Genomic DNA, 20,719 nt, shown 5'->3' with positions numbered 1-20,719 from the left:
TGGTCTTGCCCAAGCATTTACATATTAAAATATATGCTAATATATTATAACTAACTTTCCCTTTATTTCTCTTTTATATTACAGTTAAGGTATTATATTGATTTTTTAAAATTTTATGCATAGGTAGGTTATATCATCTATGGATTTTATTTAGGGTAATTAGGAAGCATGACAAATATTTGTTAAATAAAAGAGGGGCACAGGAGATGCAGCATTCCAGATGGTGTGCCCCTAGAAGCAAGGGAAACTGCAATGCTGAGCAGGGATGGGAGGGTAAGCAGAATCAATCAATCAATCCCACCAAGCATATTCCGTGATATACCAAGTATATTCATGATACCAACATGAAGTTTCTGAATGATGGGTTCACAAACAATGTGGTTAGCCTACAGGGCTTAAGAACACTATCTAATTGGGCACCTTTGGGAAATTTTATTTTCCTGATTAGTTCAAATTATACTATATCTCAGCAGTTTCCAGCATAATTACAATAGGTAAAAGACTACAAGTCATCTGGAGGGCCAGGGAAATGATAAATGTTTCAATATTTGGAAGCAAAGAAATATTTAGAGAAATCAAAGAAATAGGTGACAGGTTTGATCTGGGGAATATCTTTCTTAATGCATAAGAAGATGAGTAAACATTATGCAAGAGGATGCTAAAGTATATTTATGGAAAATGCTATATCAAGAGGAATTTTGGACAGGAATGGAGCTAGAGAAATGATCCCAGTGGACCTCCAATAGGATAAAAAGGCAGAGCCAGAAATACTTATGGTTCAGACTTTGAAAGGTGCTGTTTATTTGATGATGGGGGGGAGGCAACCTAAATTCCTACAGGCATGACCATCAATGCCAAACAGGGACAAAGGGTAAAAGAGAGAGAGAGATGTGCCCTTCAATCAAGAAGGGAGAGCTAACTGATTCATGTGTCTACATTCTGAGGACTCTTGGGGACTGGGGGCCTGGGAACAAAGGAAGAGATTACAGGGCACTAATGGAAGGTAGAGAAACACAGGGCTTTGCCATTCTTAGTCTGGCTCTTCTACCAACTCACACAACTCTGAATTTCCTTTGTTTCCTCATCAAAAAATGATACAGGGAAGCAGATGTGGCTCAGGTAGTTGGGCGCCCACCTACCACATGGGAAGACATGCAAGACAGTGAGCTGATGCAACAGGCTGGCACAGTGAGCTGACGCATTGAGATGATGCAATGAAGAGGCGCAACAAGGAAACACAAGCAGGGAGTGGAGCTGGCTCAAGTGACTGGGAGCCTCTCTCCTACATGGGAGGAGGTCCTGGGTTTGGTTCCCAGGGCCTCCTTAAAAAAGAAGACGAACATACAACAAATAGACACAGGGAGCAGACAGCATCGCAAACAACAGGGGCTGGGGTGGGGGGTGGGGGGTGGAAGAATAAAATAAATCTTTTTAAAAAATGATGCAATTCAAAAATAAATAAAACATAACAGAGCATTTTAGATTTTCACCATTGCCCATTTCTGTGTTGTTCCCATGTTTTTCTGTGAGAGTTTATATATATTTTAAATCTAAAAAGCAAATATTGAAAGCCAAGTAAAAGCAACTGCAGGAATTAATGAGCAAGTTGATTCTCCAACTAGTAGCTGCATCACTTCCCAAGTGAAAGTAGAGGAAAAAGGCTCATTTGGGTTCCAAAGAAACATCCAGATAAAGAAAAACCTCCAGGAACAAATTTACAAGTCTCTCTGCAGGAGCTGACTTCCCACCCATGTTACGCTGAAACACAAATGCCTGGAAGTTACCTTTAGCCCTGAGCAAAGGCCACGGGAAAAGGAAAAGCCTTCTTAGTTCAGGAGTCATACAGGAATTAGTCTATGAACCAGACAGGGCTAGGACTTGGGTGAGACCAACGAGGCACTCACACCAGGCACAAAATTTAAGAGGCCGCCAAAAAACAGTATAACTAAGATCAATAATATTGAAATGCAACATTTAAAAGAATCAAATCTGTACATTATGACTGCAGATGGTAGCTGTATTGAAACTAGAGTCTGAATTCAGCTGAGGCCAGTGAAGCAGTCGTGCAAGTGTAGGGTTAGATTTTGCATTTATTTAAAACTTTGATATTTCGTTCCACATGGATGTGTTTGCATTAATTTTGATGTTTTAAAATACTGCACTAAAATATTTATCTTGAGAGATATTATTATTATCTCTCCTGCATAGTGTGGAGCCAGGCTGCAGTCCCATTTTGGGTCTCTGGCCCTGTTGCCAAAGGAGCAGAGTAACCCCTATGTGCATACTGAGGTGATGGTTATTTAGGTGCCAATCTATGGGGGCAGCCTGAAAGACTGACTAATATCTCATATGAATATAGTGTAATAAAATACTCTTAAACCTAATCCAACAGTACATTAAAAGAATTACAATCATGATCAAGATCAAGTGGGATTTAACCCAGGAATACAGAGTTGTTGAACATAATAAAATCCATTAATGTAATACACCACATTAACAGAATGAAGAGAAAAAAAACACATGATCATCTCAGTTGACGCAACCAGTACCCCATCTCGATAAAAACACTCAGAAAACTAGGAATAGAAGGAAACATTCTCAACATGAAAAGGGGCACATATGAAAAACCCACAGCTAACATCACTCAATGGTGAAAGACTAAAAGCTTTCCCTGTAAGATCAAGAACAAGACAAGGATACCCACTGTTGCCCCCATTATTCAACATTATATCAGAAGCTCTAGCCAGGGCAAATAGTCAAGAAAAAGAAATAAAAGGCATCCAAATAGATGAGGAAGAAGTAAAATTTCTCCTATTTGCAGATGGCATAATCCCACACATAAAGAATCCTGAAAAAAAATCCACAACAAACCTACCAGAGCTGATAAAGGAATTCAGCAAAATGGAGGGTGCAAGATTAAGGTGCGAAAACCAGTGGTGTTCTATACACTAGTAATGAACAATCTGAAACCAGTGGTGTTCTATACACTAGTAATGAACAATCTGAAACCAGTGGTGTTCTATACACTAGTAATAAACAATCTGAAAAGGAAATCGAGGGAAAAAACCCATTTACAATAGCAACCGAGAGAAGAAAATATTTAGGAATAAATGTAATCAAGGATCTCAGGGACTTGTACAAGGAAAACTACAAAACATTGCTGAAAGAAATTAAAGAAAACCTAAATATATGGAAGGACATTACATATTTATTGATTGGAAGGCTAAATATTGGGCTTAATAGGGAAAATTTAGGTTGTATATATGTTACTAGAATAAAAATTTTTTTTAAAAAAAAACATTATAGGGCTGTACAACATACAGTGAGCTTTAATGTAAACCATGGACCATAGTTAATAATACAGTTATAATAATATTCTTTCATCCATTGTAACAAAAGTACCTTACTAATGCAAGGTTTTAATAATAGGGGAAACCGGGGATAGGGGATAGTATATAGGAACTCTGTACTTTCTGCATGATTTTTCTGTTAACCTAAAATTTCTCTTAAAAAAAAGATTTATCTTGATTACTGAGTTTTTTGGTGCCCTTGAAGTTTTGCACTAATAGGAGTACCTCAATAGCCTCACCCTAAATTCCTGCCCCAGGCCAGGCAAATTCCCACACTGAGCACCCCCTGGGCAGAATTTCCAAAAGACTACTGCTGAGCTGTGCAGTTTTATTGGTAAACAGGACACACAAGGTCTAATTCTAATTTCAAAAGAGGATAAAATTCCTCTTTTGGGGGACATCTGGAAATAAGGGGAGAGAGTTTGGTTGTTACAATGGCATTTAGTGGGTAGTAATCAGGGAGGTATGAGGTTAGAACAGTCCCATATAAAAAAGATCTGTCCCACCCCCAGTGCCAATGGCACCTCGGCTGAGAAGCACAATGCAGTACCACAATCCCTTATCCAAAACCCCTAGAATTGAGACATTCGATTTTAACAAGGTAATGCAGAGCACATATCACCAATTACATAATATCCACAGCAGGGTCAGGGGAAGCACGTTAACATTTCTGCATTGAAATCTACGGACACTCACACACAGTGACAGAACTAGACCATCAGTGGCTTCATATTAGTTGAGGTCAGGCTTTGCCATCCTATGAGTTCAAGAAAAGCTTTCAGTTTTTAGAGCGGTTTGGACTTCAAAATTGCAGATAAGGTATTATGGGCTTTAATACCATTATACTAGATCTGTAAAGGGAAAAGGTAGTAGATTGGATCACAAATTTTTGTTATAAACTTATGCTGAAAAGAGAAAAAATGCAAAGCTACCACCAGTGATCACCCAGAACAAGGTGATTTCTAAAGACCTACCAATTAAAACTATTAAATACCTTCTGTATATAAAACCTTACACAAAGAGTCATGAGATATACTAAGATATACAAGACAAAGTTCCAACCTTCAGGAGCTTATAATTTGGTAAGGGCAATAAAATAAACATAAAACCATAGAAGAGTGAAAATGCTGTGATGCAGTCCACATCTATGCTTTAAAGATCACGAAGCCAAGGTTCAGAGAAGTCAAGGGCCTTGCATATATTAGCAAAAGACAATTAGTAGGCAGAATAATCAGAATCTGCATTTCTTTTTTTTTTTTTTTTTTTTTTAAAGATTTATTTATTTATTTAATTTCCCCCCCTCCCCTGGTTGTCTGTTCTTGGTGTTTATTTGCTGTGTCTTGTTTCTTTGTCCACTTCTGTTGTCGTCAGCGGCTCGGGAAGTGTGGGCGGCGCCATTCCTGGGCAGGCTGCTCTCTCTTTTCACGCTGGGCGGCTTTCCTCACGGGCGCACTCCTTGCGCGTGGGGCTTCCCCACGCGGGGGACACCCTTGCGTGGCACGGCACTCCTTGCGCGCATCAGCGCTGCACATGGCCAGCTCCACACGGGTCAAGGAGGCCTGGGATTTGAACCGCGGACCTCCCATGTGGTAGACAGACGCCCTAACCACTGGGCCAAAGTCCGTTTCCCAGAATCTGCATTTCTTAACGGCCTTTGCAAAGCCTCTTTGCAAGGCTCTTTGCAGAAAAGCATATAATAATTGCCAACTTTGGGATGAAATTAAGAGAGGAGCTGAAAAATCCCAGCAGAAGCAGAAGCAGGTCAAGTAGACCTTTGCGGAAAAGATGAGCTGACTTTAAAAAGGACTATGATTCGGGTTGCTGGCAGAGGAAGGCCATGAGGCATGGAGCTGGCAGGGTAGGTTAGTCTGTGGGTCCATTAGGCTCTGGTAAGGGGCACAGAGGAGTTGTAGGGGAGTGGTAGAGAAGAGCGATAAGTCTGGAAAAACAGGTAATGGTAATCTTGTAGAGGGTGAATGCCAGAGGGAAGTACAGGATTCTCTCCCCAAAGGCTGCATTTCCCAATCATTTGCATCCCACCATCATGCTGCCCACTATCCTTTTGGGAAGCCACAAAGTATAGTGGTTTACACATGCAGACTCTGGAGTCAGATTCCTTCCATTCCAATCCCAGTTCTGATGTCAACTGTGTGACCTAAGACGAGAGGCTTAACTTCTCTCTTCTCAGTAAATTCATGTGTAAAACAGATAATACAAGTACGTCCCTCCTGAGAGACCAGGTGAGGATTGAGAGAGCATTTTCACTGCACTGAAAACAGGCCCTGGCACCTTAAATACTCAAAAAGTGTTAGTTGCTATTATTAACCTTTTTATTTAAGCCCTTTTTTAAGTTAAGTATGTCCTGGAGCCTTGTCCTAAGCAATATCCATGAAATCATGGACTTATTGTGACAAGTATGGTTTTGATGACATACATATAACAAGATGTTAAATCAAGTCTTAATGTAGGCACCAAGATACAATAGGCATGATACTCCCAAGCATGGCACCAGAGAAGAATATACATATTCAAAAGAGAGAGACAAGAATCCCTCCCTCACACTGAGGGTATAAACAGGTCAGAATGGCCAGAGATTGGAGGGCAATCTTTGCAGAAGAATCTTGGGGGAGCTTTGGTGTGCAGTGATCTCATCCTACCCGTACAGGGTAAGATTAAGCTGGTGAAAGAAGCTGAAGACCACTCAGGAAACTTGATGTTTGTGTCTCCTGCCTCTGACCGCCACCTGAGATAACCAAGGAGGAGAGCCAGAGGGCCATCTGCTGTCAGAGGATGCAAGGGGAGACGGCTGAACTGGGGTAGGCCTGCAATCCCAGGATGCACTGGGACATAGACGTGTGATTGTTTGCATGTGGGCCACATGTAACGGAGGGCTGGTGTGAGGTCAGAGGGGTCTTGTCCAAGGGGACACCTGGATGGCCTGCAGGACCTTAGCCAAAAAAAGCTGGAGGTGATTCACTGGATTTTAGGGGCTGAGGAAGGAGCCCCAGGCAGGGACCTAAAATAGAAAATAATTTGTTCTTGTGCTCTTTTTAAGATGCCTGGAAGTGAGAGATCCCAGCAACTGGCGGGAGGGGGTGTCTCTGAAAATTCTGAGAAACCCCTGAACATGCTCACAAAAGAGAATCGGCAGTAAATACCTGCCAGCCCCAGGAAGTAGTTGGCGGATGATGGTCCTGGCCAAGGGAGCACTTCTCTGTCCCTCCAATCCAGTCACAAAGGGTAGATGTTGTAAGTACTAAATCGAGACCATGCTTGCAACTGAACATGACCACAGGACCGCCTATTGCCTAAGAATGACCAGAAACATTACAAGGCATAACTGACTTTTCATCCCATGGTGGGAGAACTAGTCCCGCCAAATAAACATAAAGGGACAGTAGAAGACAAAATTAGATTGCTTTATAAGTACATCCCAATGAGTCATGTTTCTTTACACTCATTAGAAACATAGCTATTAGAATGAAATGTCGCTCTCTTTGCCAACCATTCTCAGCAATCACGCTGTCGACAATCCAGAAAATGTTGACACTACACTAAAGAGATGCACTGTTATTGTGAAGGGCCCCAGAGAACCCTGTGGAGGGACTTCAGAACTCCTTGGAAAGAAAAAGAAGAAGCTTCAGGTTGACAAATGGAGGGGAACTAGAAAGGAACTGGCTATGGTTCACACTATCTGTAGTTGTGTACAGAACACGATCAAGGGGGTCTCTCTGGGCTTCCGTTACAAGATGAGGTCTGTGTCGGCTCACTTCCCAATCAATGTCATTGTTCAGGAGAATGGGTTTCTGGTTGAAATCTGAAATTTCTTGGGTGAAAAATATATCCTCAGGGTTCAGATGAGGCCAGACATTGCTTGTTCAGTATCTCAAGCCCAGAAGGATGAGTTAATTCTTGAAGGAAATGACATTGAACTTGTGTCAAATACAGCTGCTTTGATTCGGCAAGCCACAGCAGTTAAAAACAAGGATATCTGAAAAGTTTTGGATGGTAATGCCTCTGAAAAAGAAACAGCTCAGCAGAGTGACGAATAAGATCTAAGAGTTGTCCAGCTATGGAAACAACAAGATGCCAGACCTATCTGTGATATTTTCAAGATGCAATAAAAGTCATCTGTTGGGGGAAAAAAAATGTCTGTCCCAGTACTACCCAAAATTATCTCTTAGTGGTATGGTATCCATCACTGGAAATAACTGGTACAGGGCAATGAGGATCCATAAGAAAAATGTAAGACAGTGTTATGGTTTGAATTGTGCTCCCAAAAAAGATATAGTCAAGGCCTAACCCCTGCTCCCATGACTGTAATCCTATTTGGAAATAGGATCTTTAAGACACTATTAGTTAAAATAAGGCCAAACCGAATTAGGGTGGGTCCTAATCCAGTATGACTGCTGTCCTTAGAAGGAAAGGAAATTTGGATAGTCATTAGGAGACAGATCAGTGGGAAGATGGCCATGTGACAGAGACAGGCATTGAGTTATGACTCTGATGGCTGGCAAGCCACAGCCAGGACCATATATGCTTCAGAGGAAATATGACCCTCCTAGCCCACTGATTTTGGGTTTCTGGCCTCCAAAACTGTGAGACAATAAACATCTGTTGTTTTAAGCCATGCAGTTTGTGGTATTTTGTTATGGTAGCCCTAGCTAACTACGACAGGCAGGAACAGAAAAGATCTGAGTATTCGTTGGTGGGATCATTTGCTCCTCAACTTTGAATATGACACAATGAAAATAGATGTACCTATGAATTGAAGAACCCAAGAGTCCCTGAACAAATGGCTTTGTGCAAAGGGAAATCAAGACGGCCCAATTCTGCAACCAGAAAAGATGGTGTGACTGCCCTGAACTCCTAGGCTGAACTTACGGTTTGGCCATTCTCTTTCAGATATTAGGGTGGCAAGGAGGAGGCATGTTCTCATTGACAACAACTCACCCAGAAGGTATCAGTCAAATCAGGCCTTGGAGACGTGGTGGGGATCTTAAGCTGAACCAGGCCCTGGAGTTTGCCAAATCCAAGTGCAGAATGTGAAACATACACCAAATGCACACTTTCACTGCTGTCTTCACTTAGGGGCTCTTCCATCAGGGACGGTCAGAGAATTGGGGGAGAGAGGTAGGTTGAAGTTTAAATTCTAAGAAAAGATACAAGAGATGCTTCTTACAGCTTATACAACAGGGAGGACAAGAGTGAATAGCTGTACCTCCCAACTGCCCCATTTACACAGACAAGGAGGAATGGCCTGGCCCAGTACTCCTTCACAAGAAGGGACTAATTCCAGCTCAGATTTTACGCCTGAAATTACAACTAGGCTTCTTTCTCCTTCAACACCATCACTGTTCTCCCAGCTCTGACTTCCTAGAGTTCTAGAGCAATTGAATCATTCCCTGAGAAAGGACATATCTCAGAATCATCCAACACTAGTCCTGGAAGAGATGTTAGAGAATATCTCTCCCAACATTTTACAGATAAGGAAACTGAAGGTCAAAGAACTTAGGTTATTTGCGCAGTCAATCACCTCAGACAAGAACCCAAGTTTCCTTGCTCTTTGTTTCTTTACTCGATTATATAGCATCATGCTAACTCTCAATGAGGGGTCAGCTAATCGCTCCCAAGCCACCACATCAACCCTCATTCCTCCTCCACAAATACCTCAAAATGGTAGAAGAGGTTAGAGTTAACTGGCCTGGAACAAATGAGGATGAAAGACATGGGAATCATCTCAGTGAAACTAGTTAGTCAGTTCTGAATAGAGTAATCAGTTGCCACAAATATTTTCTCAAAAGAACAGGATAGTGTAATGCTTGCTATACAGGGCAGAATTTACCTGGGACCCCAAAGTTATAATCAGCTCACCACAGCTGGACTCTAAAGACAAGCAGGGAAAGAACCAGAAATTAGGAGAGGGGTTGGAGGATGAGTACTGAAGTCAGTAATCTGCAAAGATAAGCTGCTCTGACTAAAGACCAATAGGGTGACAAAGAAAAATGCTGCCCAAAGAGCCTGTTAAGTGAGAGGAATAGTTAGGCATCAAAATGACATGGGGTTAATGAGATACATTCCTAGGCCAAGCAGAAAGCTTGTTCTTATAGTAACTCCCAGGTCTATTTTCCTGGGAAATTGTGCAGAAGTATAGAGACTTCTCTCACCTTCCAGAACATTCATCAAACTGCTGTTTTTCAAGTAAGACTTTGTACTTCCATCGCCTTTTAACTGGTAGTCTTTAATCCACATCAGCTCTCCTTCTCACATCTTAACTGTAACACTACCTCCATTTTACCCCCTCCCATTTTACCACTTGTTCCATCACCAGATCCAATTAACACACAACAGTATCAGACAGATTTCAGTCCAAACTCCAGTTTGACACTAGCTGCGTGACATGTGCAATTGCTTTATCTTTCAGAGCCTCAGTTTTCCCAACTGTCTAAAATAGGGATAATTAATAGTAGCTCTCGCACTGCTATGAGAAAAAGAGAACATACATGTGGCAGTTTGATATTATTTATGAGTGCCAAAAAGAGATATTATGTTTGTAAACTAGTCTGTTCCTCTGGGCGTATTACACCTTTGATTGTATTAGACTCGGCTGAGACATCTTTGATTAGATTATGTTAAGGTTAGGGCTTTGATTTAACCACATCAGTAGAATGTTACTCAGTTTGAGTCCCTGCTCCCTTCATGGGCTTTATAAATGGACACTGAATCAAGGAGACACACAGAAGTAGATACACAGAGAAGAGACACAGAGGAAGAAAGACAACTCCATAGACACAGCAGAGGCCCTGGGAAGAGAGTTGAACCATTCGCCTGATGTTCACAGCTGACCTGGTGAAGAGACCAGGGCAGCTGAGCCCAGAAAGAAACGAGCCCCAGAGGAAGAGAGACAAGCCCTATGCCAGCCTACAGCTGAGATGAGAAGAAGCTGGGATCACAGAGCCTTAAGAGGAAAAAGGAGGGCTGAACCCTCACAGACAATCACCGACCATATACTTCAAAACGTGGCAACAGACTTTGGGTGAGGAAGTACCTCTTATGGTACCTTGAGCTGGACTCTTCAGGGCCTTGTAACTGTAAGCTTTTACCCTAAATAAATACCCATTATAAAAGCCAACAGATTTCTGGTACTTTGCATCAGCGCCCCTTTGGCTGACTAATATAATATGTAAAGTGCTTAGCCCAATGCTTGGCATATATAGTAAATATTCAATAGAGGGAGGTTATCATTGTTATTGCTATTATCACTGAAGGCAGCTAAAGCTCCATTTGTGGAAGTAAGCCTCAAAGGATGAAAATGGGCTGTCAAAGGTCACATAAGTGAGTCTGTTAGGAAGGGACCCCAGATTTCCTGGTTCGTAAAGATTTTGCCAACCACCAGCTCCCACAAGAACACCATCATTATCCAATGACCTAGAAATCTGGGTATCTGATCACATCCAAGTAGCACAGCTGATGACGGAATAAGTACTCCCCATGTGCTAGAAATTGTGCAGGCTTCTTGAAAGCGTTAGGGCATCTACAGGTCAGTATAAGGTCACATCATTGCTGATGGCAGAAATCTGGAGATGCTGCTGGTGTTGCCCAGTGGGTGACAATATTTCTTGTCCATCTTTGTTTTAATAAGGTAGGAGAAAATAAGGCCAATGTCGGCCCACCTTCCTTCTGGCTTTGGAAAGACTTTTTGATTGGGGGTGGAGGGCAGATCTAGGTACTAGTATGGAGCCTGGCCAAGGACAGCTGTGAAAAAGGAGATGGGCATTGCCAAAGGGCTACAAACAGGTCCCCATCAGCGTTCCCAAAAATGGCAGTTACTAATCTGAGAGGTGGGCTTCTCCCTACAAGAAGGCCTAGCCCTGCCGTGGCTGTACAAGTGACGAAACCATGGAGTCCCAAGAAGCACATTTCATCTTGAGGCATGAATCACCCTCAGAAGTTAAGAAAAGAATCCGTTCTTTGTGGCCCTTCAACCTCCTTCTTGGCTGCAATCCCTAGCTCCTCGGGGCTGGTGTCAAGCCCTTACTAAAGTCAGGTTGAGTGACTTTCTCATGGAAATGGAACATTCTAGAAACTCATATGATAGGGGTGCTCGTAAAAACTAAAATGAAACAATGAATGAATGTAGGAGCTAGAAGGCATTCCAGTCCAATGGTAAAAGTAGTCAGAAGAGGCTAATGCAGGATTCCTGAATGCTGGGCCTAGAAAGAGGAAAGGAGCAGCAGAAAAGGCTCTCTCTGATTACACCCTCATATCTACTAGAGCACGTGACAGGAAGTCAGGAATGGACAGGACAAGGCTTTTGGTTGTTTTTTTTTTAACTGCCATGCCTCTAGAGGATGGAGCAGCAGGAAGGAGCAATCGGAGGCTGGAGTCCTGCCCACGAAGAATGCTTGCACTAATTTCAAGGATGCCACTCCTTTGACAATACCAGCCACACTGAGAAGCAAGGGCCCTGAAAAGATTTCAGTCTGCCTTTATATCTGGATCAAGGATAGCGGGGAGCTGGATGTTGTGAAAATGGAATTGGTGATGACTTTGGATTCACCTCAAGTTGTTGGATTGGTAAGTGACTCAGCCCAGAAGTAGAAGCCCCAGCCAGCATAGGAGAAGAATGAAAGGTTGCATTCAGAACCATCCTTTGAAGAGGCATGGAACTGAAATCATAGCAGAATTGGTGCTAAAATGAGCACTGCACAGACACAGCCTTAAAGAGGAGGAGAGCAGAAAAGTCCACACCTGTGGTCTGACGGACATATGCAAAGTGACAGGAAAAGGCCCTCCTTTTTATTCTGGTATTGTGATGGGTTACTTACTCAGTCTCGGTTCCAGCTACAAACATGTAACCAGGGTTTAAATCCACTTCCCCTTCCTTGAATCACAGATGAGTATCCCACATCTCAAAATCTGAGGCAGCGGACATCTTGAACCAAACACAAGCTCCAGTCCTCTTCATGTGGAAACCTAAGTTCTAACAGAGCATCTTTATCTCATAATGAAAAAGAATAACCTAACGTTCTCCTCTGCACCTGATTCTAAACGCTTTTAAATCCCAGAAAAGAAGAACTTCCCCAACACACATTCACACATACCACAGCCACTGTCCTAACTCTCAATGTGACTCCGTTTCCTTCAGAGGACACTGTAACCACAGGTGCCTCCTCCTACCCCTTCCCCAGGAATCAGCTTTACTTTTCAAACACAAAGCCTCTGATTTCTGAAAAGTGGTAGACTAAGCAGAAGACCTGACCAGAAAGGCTGAGCTCCTTTCTGCTCAGAATATCAGAATCCCTTCCAATACTCCCTCCTCAGCCAGGTGTTGCCACAACAGGAGCTGAGAGTCTGCCAACTCAGAAATTATCCACGCCTTAAAAGGAATATTCCTACAAGAAAATATAAAACTCAAGCCACCTTGTATGTAAGTTCTCAGAGGCAAGGGAGGAGAGGAAAGGGATATTAATTTGAAAACAGCCAGCTGAGGGAGGGTTAGATTTTCCTTCACTCAAGGACAGCCAGATCTGATACGGTGGCTGCTAAGACCAAGCTGCCTCACCTTACTGTCCTTACACAGGTCTAGATCTGTGACACTGGAGTCCCCAAGATCACTGGAGACCCTCCTCAGAGCTTGGAACAGGCGGCCGTCACCAATGTCCAAGACCAGATACCATCTACTAGGAAAAATCCTACCAGGAAGGGAGGTCCAAGATGCCCGAAGAGCAGAGACAGACAGAAAAACACTTGGTGCTGAAGTGCTGCAGCAAGTGCTTTTCTGATAATAATTACACTTTTAAAACCAACATTGAGCTTCTCTATCACAAAAGCTGTAATTTAGTCCTTTCTTGTAAAATGACACCTATCCCTTTAGAAGCAATATGCAAATTTGACACAACTGAAATAAGCACCGTATAATGCTCTCGAACTTACTTAGCATCTTTCATCCAAGGACCTGAGGCTCTTAAATCACTTTATAAATGTAAAAATTCATGCCTCATCACTTTGAAAGAGGGAGTCAGGGGAGTACCATTTTCCTATCTTACAATCAGTACATTTGATGAAGAGTTCATGGTAAAGCCCCTTCTCTCACCACTGGGAGTGGAGAGGTCAGGTCTTCACATCATTATCCTCAGCTCTGAATAAAGAGCTTGGGATAACCCAGTGGGGGATTGTGCCATAATCAATGTGGCCCATTTAGAAGAGAAAGATCCCTAGAAGCTGGTCTGCCGGTGATCTCTGATCTGGCCCTACATCTGACTTCAGCCACAAGTTCTAGGGTGACAGATCTATAGCTCAGGGGACTTCATTTGTCCTGCTACCCCTTCCGGTCCTGGAACTTCCCCTATTCCTGTGCCTTAAGTGATCAAAGTTAATGCTGAATCAACTCATTTCCCTCTGAGGACAAGCTGGTCCAGCCCCAGTTGTCTCCCCCATGTGCCCATCTCTGTCCCCCCAAATATCAAGCCTGGGGGCTAAGCCTCATCTCAACCCACCCTCCCCCATTCCCCATGCCTCTAGAGGAAGGAGTCCTGGCAGGATCACCCTCCAGCCCAGTCACTCACATCATTAGTTCATTCACAGGAGCAGGAAGGAGAGACACTGCCTCCCGTGTCTTCTGTCTCCACAACCAAGTAGATGTAGCCCTGCCTTGCAGTCAGGGAAACAAAACTGGGCTCCTGCAGGGCTGCCCTTTAAGAAAGGCAAGGGGGCAGTCCTGCCACAGGATGGGAACCAGCGGTCACATGCTTCCATCTGGGGGCTGGAGGAGCCTCATTCCTGGAGACACAAGGTCAAGGGCCAAGGACTTGGAACCTGGGGTATTTGTTTCCTAGAGAGAAGGGCAATGTACCACCCGCAGGACAGGCCACTCCACCCTCCCCTTGACCCCTCTTCCTGGAATAGCAAAGAGAAATCCAGGCCTCCAGATGACCCAAGCCTGAAGGCCAGAGTACCAGTTACTAGGGAGCTTGCAAACACAGAATTGGTGAGCAAAGCCCCCAAGGTTACACTGGCACTAAAACTCCCTGGGGTCCTGCTCTTTTCCTCCTGGGAGGGCGGGAAGCTACAACTGCCACCCCAAGCTCCATACCTGAGGCAACCAAGGTACCCCCAAGGAAGTCCAGGAAAGGGAGGGAAAGAAGTGAAGGGGGTCAGTTTCTGACTGGGCTTAGAAAGAGGGAAAGGAAGGCACCTGGGAAAGAGGCCAACACCTCCCTGTCCTTGCCAGGAACAGGGCTGTGACGGTCCCCATCCCAACCCTGCATCTTCCACAGAGGATCAGGGCTCAGGGAGAGCAGATGACGAGCCGGCGGTCAGGGAAATGGGGCTGGGCCCTTGGGCCCCGACCCGGGGATGAGAAGCCACCTAGGTGTACTGTCCATCATCACCCAGTTTTCCCGTGCCCTCTGGGGAGGCTGCAGCAGGGGTCGTTTTGGCACAGTTCCCTCCCCTGCAGGAAAAGTCCTCAGCCCAAACTCAGGAAGGTCTGTGGTTCTCACGCCCAAGCCCAGGCTCCCCAGGTCCAATCCGGACTAACGCCCCCCTCTGCCCTCTCGAGGCGGCCTCCGGGGTGCTCACCGCCCGGAGGAAGGAAGAGGGGGGTGGCAACCTTCCGCTGCCCGAAACCTCCGGCTGGTCCCTTCCCTCGCCTCTCCCCGATGCCCCTTTGTTTCGGGCGGGGAAAGTTGCCAAGGTGCACCCCCTTCCCCAACACGCCCCCCTGGGCGCCCATCCCCCGTAGGGAATCCAAGTCCGGGAGCACAATCTAATCTGCGGCTCGCTCCCGCGCCGGGGCGCCGCTACGAAACCGAAAGCAAAGAGGAAGCGGGATGAGGCAGAGCCCCCCAGCCGGGTCGCCCCGTCTCCCCATCCCCTCCTCCATCGCCCGCTCCCCCGCGCTCGGGGCTGCCCGCCGGGCACGGCCACCTCTCCAGACCGCGGAAAGGCCTCTCTGCGGGCATTGGAGGCACCTACCCGTGCGGGGCCGGGGCCGCGGGCAGGGGCAGGGCAGGGCCGGCCGCCAGCCGGGCGCAGGTGCCGCCAGGAGCGCCGTGTGCTCGGCTCGCTCCCGCTCCCGCTCCTCCTCCCGCGCCGGGACTCGGGGCGCTCTCCTGCGCCGCCTGCTCCCCGCCCCCACGCGCCGGCGTTCGGGCTCCCCCCGCGCCGGGTAGCCGGCCGAGCCTCCCCCGCGCCGCCCGGCCCTCCCGCGCCGCGCCTAGTCCCGCATTGTGTGCCGGCGCCCGCCGCGGCGGCCCGGCGGCCGGGGGGCTGCAGCCGCCGCTGCCCCGGCGGAACCGAGCCCCCGGCGGCGGCGGCACTCACCCATAGTACGGATGCGGTGCAGACTGCACATGCTCGCGTCTGACAGTCGCTCTGCCCCTGGCCCGGCTTAACTCCTTGCTCGCCCGCTCGCTCGCCTGGCCCGCGTCCCCGCCGCCTCCCGCAGCCCGGGGTTCCGACCCGCTCCGGGCTCCTGGAAGCGCGCCTGCGGCCGGAGCCGCGACGCAGATGGCTGCGGCGCTGGGCTCCTCGACCCTTCCTGCTCCCCCTTCTGCCCCTCACCCGCTCCCCGCCTGCGTTTGAAGTGTCCGCAGAAGCCGGATGGAGAGCACTATCCCGGACCACCGCCTCGGTGATTATAGGTTTTCTGGGTACCGCGTGTACCACATCCACCGTGGGTATTATGGAGGCACCGGCTTCCTTAGAGCCAGGGCCACATGGTGTTGAAGACCCACTATGTGGCAGCAGTGCGCCCAAGCTGTGCACTCACTGAAGCAGCCATCCTCATGCAAAGGCGTTTGTTAACTGTCCCACGACCTCTACCGAGGAACTGAGGCCTAAGGAATTTGCCTGAGGCAAGGCCTGATCTTCCAAGCTCCACCACCTTGGTTAATAATGCAAAAATTAAACAAAATACCTTCTTTTTGAAGTCAATCTAGATTTTTCTTTGGGGAGGTGGAAAATAATGGGTGTCATCTGGAAAGCCTGGAGATTCTGGGATATGTAGTGTGGGGAGCTGTGTTACGGGCCCCTCATCCAGGCCCTGCAGAAAGCTGAGCGTGGAGCAGGAGTGAAAGCCAGCCTCCACACTCACACCAAGCCTGGGCCCTGGCACGAGATCCCCGGTGAGAGGAAATGGCATCTTTTTAATTTATAGGCTTCCTGAATGTGTCCTTTTGTAAAAAAAAAATCCATCAGATGAGGCACCCTTTTCTAATAGTCACAGACCTTATCTGTGCCCAAGTGTAATCTGAGGGGTCTGATGGCTGTTTCCCAACCTGAAGAGAGAGGGAAAGGTGGGGGGAGGTCTGCAGCCTTCTCCCCCTTTTTATGACATACCACAATGACAAAAAGTACTCAGAGGTCCAAAGCAGTGCAGAGCCTGAAAAGGAACCTGAGGTTTATTCAGCTGACCTTGCCCCACTCTGAGGAAGAAGCTGGGTTGCTTTCCTGCATCTGAACTTAATCTGATCCTGTATCTTCCACTGGTTGCCTAAAGGGGTCATGGGTCTTCTTATCAACCTCCTGTGTCCCTGGCCAGGATATTCAAAGATCAACAAAGATGCATCCCAAACTGGGGGTGGGAAATGCCGACAGGGAGTTCTAAGCCCATTCCCAGAGTCAAGCCAGTCTTCTCAGAAGAAAAGCACTGGGGCTGACTGACTGGAGTTAGGTTGGGTTCCTCAGCGCGGTAGAGGAAGTACACAGCCATGTGGTGTCGGAGGCAAGAGCCTTAGCTTCCTGGAGTTTCAGTTTCCTCCTCTGTAAAATGGTGATGATATCACCTACTTATAAGTACATTGTGATGACATGAAGTACCCAGCACACAGTAGGCTTTCAATAACAGGAAACTTTCCTGCTGGGGGTAAGGCAGGGAGAAGGGAGACGACTGAGGGAGGTGGGTGGGCACGTGGGCTGTCCCTAGGACACTGTCAGAGAGGCAGCCGATGGTCCTCTCAAGGACACTTTGGTGAGCCTGGTAGCAAAGCCCACCTGATAGAGAGGGACCTCCTCTGTGCCCCCTTGCCGCAGGGGCTCAGTTCTGCTCCGTTTCTCCAGCTGTGGCTGGCAGTGGGCTCGGCTGTCTCCGGGCTGTGGGAGGCAGCATTGCACAGAGGAAAGCATAATGAGTAAAAGCAGGAGAGCTAAATTCAGGGCGGACTTCTCCAATTAGGCACAGGAGTCACACTACACTCTTTTAGGGGCCTGCAAAAATGTTTTAATTGCTCTTAAAATCAGAGGGAAAAAATGAATTTTGAAGTAGAAGAAAATGTTTTCATATATAATATTAATGTATCTGTCCTATACCAACACATTAGTAAAATATCATATTTGTTTGTTTTTAATGGAGGAAGGGGCCCACCAAGATATAAGTGCCTATAGGCCTGGAAATCCTGATGCAGCCCTGGCTGAATTCTCAACCCAGCCCTGCCCTAACTGTGTCACCCCCACCCCCACCTCAACTTCCTTAACCATACAAAGAGTGGGGTGACCTGAATCATTTCCAGGGGCTAGTTTTATAGTGACAGAACTGTGACCTTGATAGTCCCATGGTCCTCAGGCAGCCACAGAACAGCAACCCTGGTTACCATGGAAACCTTGCCCCTTAAAGATGAATCAAGGCAAGAGGCATAGGTCAAGAGCAAGGGTCTCTGGGTACATTACTCTTAAACCCAGTTTGAGGATTCTGGCCTATATGCTCAGATCCAAAATCCTTCTAGGGGTAGAAGGGCGGCTTTAAGCCCTAGTATAGAAGCCAAGTTGCCAGTTACAGACTCAGAAAGAAGGGTTAGGAACCAGGAAACAAGGTTGGCATCAACAGTCTCTTTCTTACACAGCTTTCCCACAGACTTAACTCCATGGTCTGGGAGAATGTTTTCACGCCTTCTTAAATCAGGGATAATTTTTCCTAACAAAAATTTATATAGTCTTTTTACTCCCTGCATGATATTTCATAAGCCTACAACTATTCTAATAAAAAATAAAATTTTTTATTTATATAGTACCTTACAGTTAGAATATCTTTTCTCTTTCAGTAGGGCAGCTATTTTTACCACATTTTGTAAATGAAGAAACCAAGTTCAGAGAGGTTGTGTGCTTTGGTCAAGGTTACATTGCTAATAAAGGGAAAGTGAAGTTCAAACTCAGGTCTTCTGGTACTCCACCCAGGGTCCTTTCCATCTGCACCAAGATGTCAAAAAAGATCTGTGGGAAACAAAGGCATGCTGTTTCCATAGAAGCAAGTTACTTCCTTGACCACTGAGTCATGCTGTCTGCATAGCTATACGTGCAGGTCATAAATATAGCAAGGAGATGTGTACATTCAGGTGGAATGAGGACTAGGTAGAATGGGACAACCTGGGCAACAAGATTTATGGGTATATTTTCTCAATAATATAATAGAACATTGAAATTTTGTACTTTGAATTATAATCATAGCATTTGATCCATTGTGTTACACAGGTTGAGGTAATGGGAATAGTTAGCTAGGATAGTTGCTGGTTCTCATGATTGCTTGGGGTATATAAAGAAGCCCCTGAGATTAATAAACTTGTCTGATGAGCCTGAGGCTTCAATGCTCTCAGATCCCCTGATCCCAATCTCTCTTTGTCTTTCATTCCCGATACCCTTTGGGTCCGCGACTCTGACAGAGATCAGGTGTATACAGAGCAGAGCAGTCTGCTGCACGTGCAGACCTAAAAATAGCATCTGCAGCAATGAGTGGTCCCCAGGATTTTACTCCAAAGAAATAGTAGTTCTGGTGTCTCAAGTACAGATTCAAGATGGAGATTCCATGGGACAAACCACTGCTCTGACACACACAGAAGGTTCCAGCCCTCCTTTGCCTTCTTGTCTCATTGAAGCAAGTAGAGCAACTAGGTGGAATGGGCCAAACATGGACCACAGGCAGACCTAGGTTTGAGTTCAGACTCCATGTCCCACCTGGATATCTTAAAGCAGTTCTTCACCTTTCTGAACCTATTTCCTCATCTGCAAAATGGCAATAGCAATAATACCCAACCCCCAGGGTTGTTGTAAGAATCAATAAGATGGTGCATGGAAAGTGTTTAGCATAGTGCCAGGTACATAGGAAATAGTTAATAATTGGCAGCAGCTCAGCACTGTCATGTCAAGTCCCTGCCACAGTAGAAAGTTAATGTTAGTTCTCTTTACATCTCCTTTCTACCACCAGACAGGAAAAGGAGATGCTTTCAGGTATCTTTGTAGTCTCTGAAGTGCATCGAACATGTTAGGTTCCTATATATATTTTCTGAAAGACAAGAACTTTTCTGTCCTTCCTCCAAAACAAACCATCCATCAGAGGGTCGCTCTTGTCCACCATAAGTAATTCTCTTTTTTTTTTTTTAAGATTTATTTTATTTTTATTTAATTCCCCTCCCCTCCCCCGGTTGTCTGTTTTCTGTGTCTTTTTGCTGCGTCTTGTTTCTTGTTTCTTTGTCCGCTTCTGTTGTCGTCAGCGGCACGGGAAGTGTGGGCGGCGCCATTCCTCGGCAGGCTGCTCCCTCCTTCGCGCTGGGCGGCTCTCCTTATGGGTGCACTCCCTGCGCGTGGGGCTCCCCTACGCGGAGGACACCCTGCGTGGCGCGGCACTCCTTGCGCGCATCAGCACTGCGCATGGGCCAGCTCCACACGGGTCAAGGAGGCCCGGGGCTTGAACCGCGGGCCTCCCATGTGGTAGACGGACGCCCTAACCACTGGGCCAAAGTCCGTTTCCCATAAGTAATTCTCTCGATGACTTTTAAAGGGAATCAGAGGGAAGCCGATTTGGCCCAATGCATAGGGCATCTGCCAACCACATGGGAGGTCCAAGGTTCAAACCCTGGTCCTCCTTGACCCGTGTGGAGCCCGCCCATGCTTAGTGCTGATGTGCGCAAGGAGTGCCCTGCCACGCAGGGGTGTCCCCCGCATAGGGGAGCCCCACGTGCAAGGAGTGCGCCCTGTAAAGAGAGCCGCACAGCATGAAAGAAAGTGCAGCCTGCCCAGGATGGCGCCACCCACACGGAGAGCTGACCCAGCAAGATGACGCAACAAAACGAGACACAGATTCCAGGTGCCACAAACAGACACAGAAGAACACACAACGAATGGACAGAGAGCAGACAACTGGGGTGGGGGTGGGGGGGAGGAGAGAAATAAATAAAAAATAAATCTTTAAAGGGAATCAGAAAGATTTCTTTATACATGTTAGGACTGGTTCCCTGGGGGTTGCCCTCTGATCACAAGTCAGGAGAGATGTGGCTCAAAAGGATGATTTCAGCGGGGGGACTGGGCCTGCAGCCAGATCAGGAGGGCTCTGGGAGGCAAGCTGAGAATGGAAATTGGAGTCCAAGAGAAGACCACAT

General features: G+C 46.3%; 1 protein-coding gene and 1 pseudogene across 7 annotated transcripts in view; one reads left to right on the top strand and one right to left on the bottom strand.

Annotated features, from left to right (window-relative positions):
• The window catches only part of TMEM229B (transmembrane protein 229B), a 43,388-nt gene extending 27,347 nt beyond the window's left edge, over positions 1-16,041 (bottom strand). Inside the window, exon 1 of one of the 7 annotated variants that reach the window (XM_071213857.1) lies at positions 15,918-16,041. The gene's annotated coding sequence lies outside the window, so the exon portion shown is untranslated. Of the gene's footprint in view, positions 1-13,918; positions 14,155-15,329; positions 15,444-15,677; positions 15,893-15,917 lie in introns of those variants that run through there. The other 6 variants (XM_012519187.4, XM_004477297.5, XM_058293234.1 and 3 more) reach the window with 6 other exon arrangements.
• Positions 6,836-7,402, top strand: LOC111760195 (large ribosomal subunit protein uL6 pseudogene; annotated as a pseudogene).
• Positions 16,042-20,719: the final 4,678 nt, after the last annotated feature.

The sequence above is a fragment of the Dasypus novemcinctus genome, chromosome 3 (assembly GCF_030445035.2).
Source record: "Dasypus novemcinctus isolate mDasNov1 chromosome 3, mDasNov1.1.hap2, whole genome shotgun sequence".
Taxonomy (NCBI): domain Eukaryota; kingdom Metazoa; phylum Chordata; class Mammalia; order Cingulata; family Dasypodidae; genus Dasypus; species Dasypus novemcinctus.
Note: the sequence above shows the minus strand (reverse complement) of the source record. Positions and strands in the feature narration are given on the sequence as shown.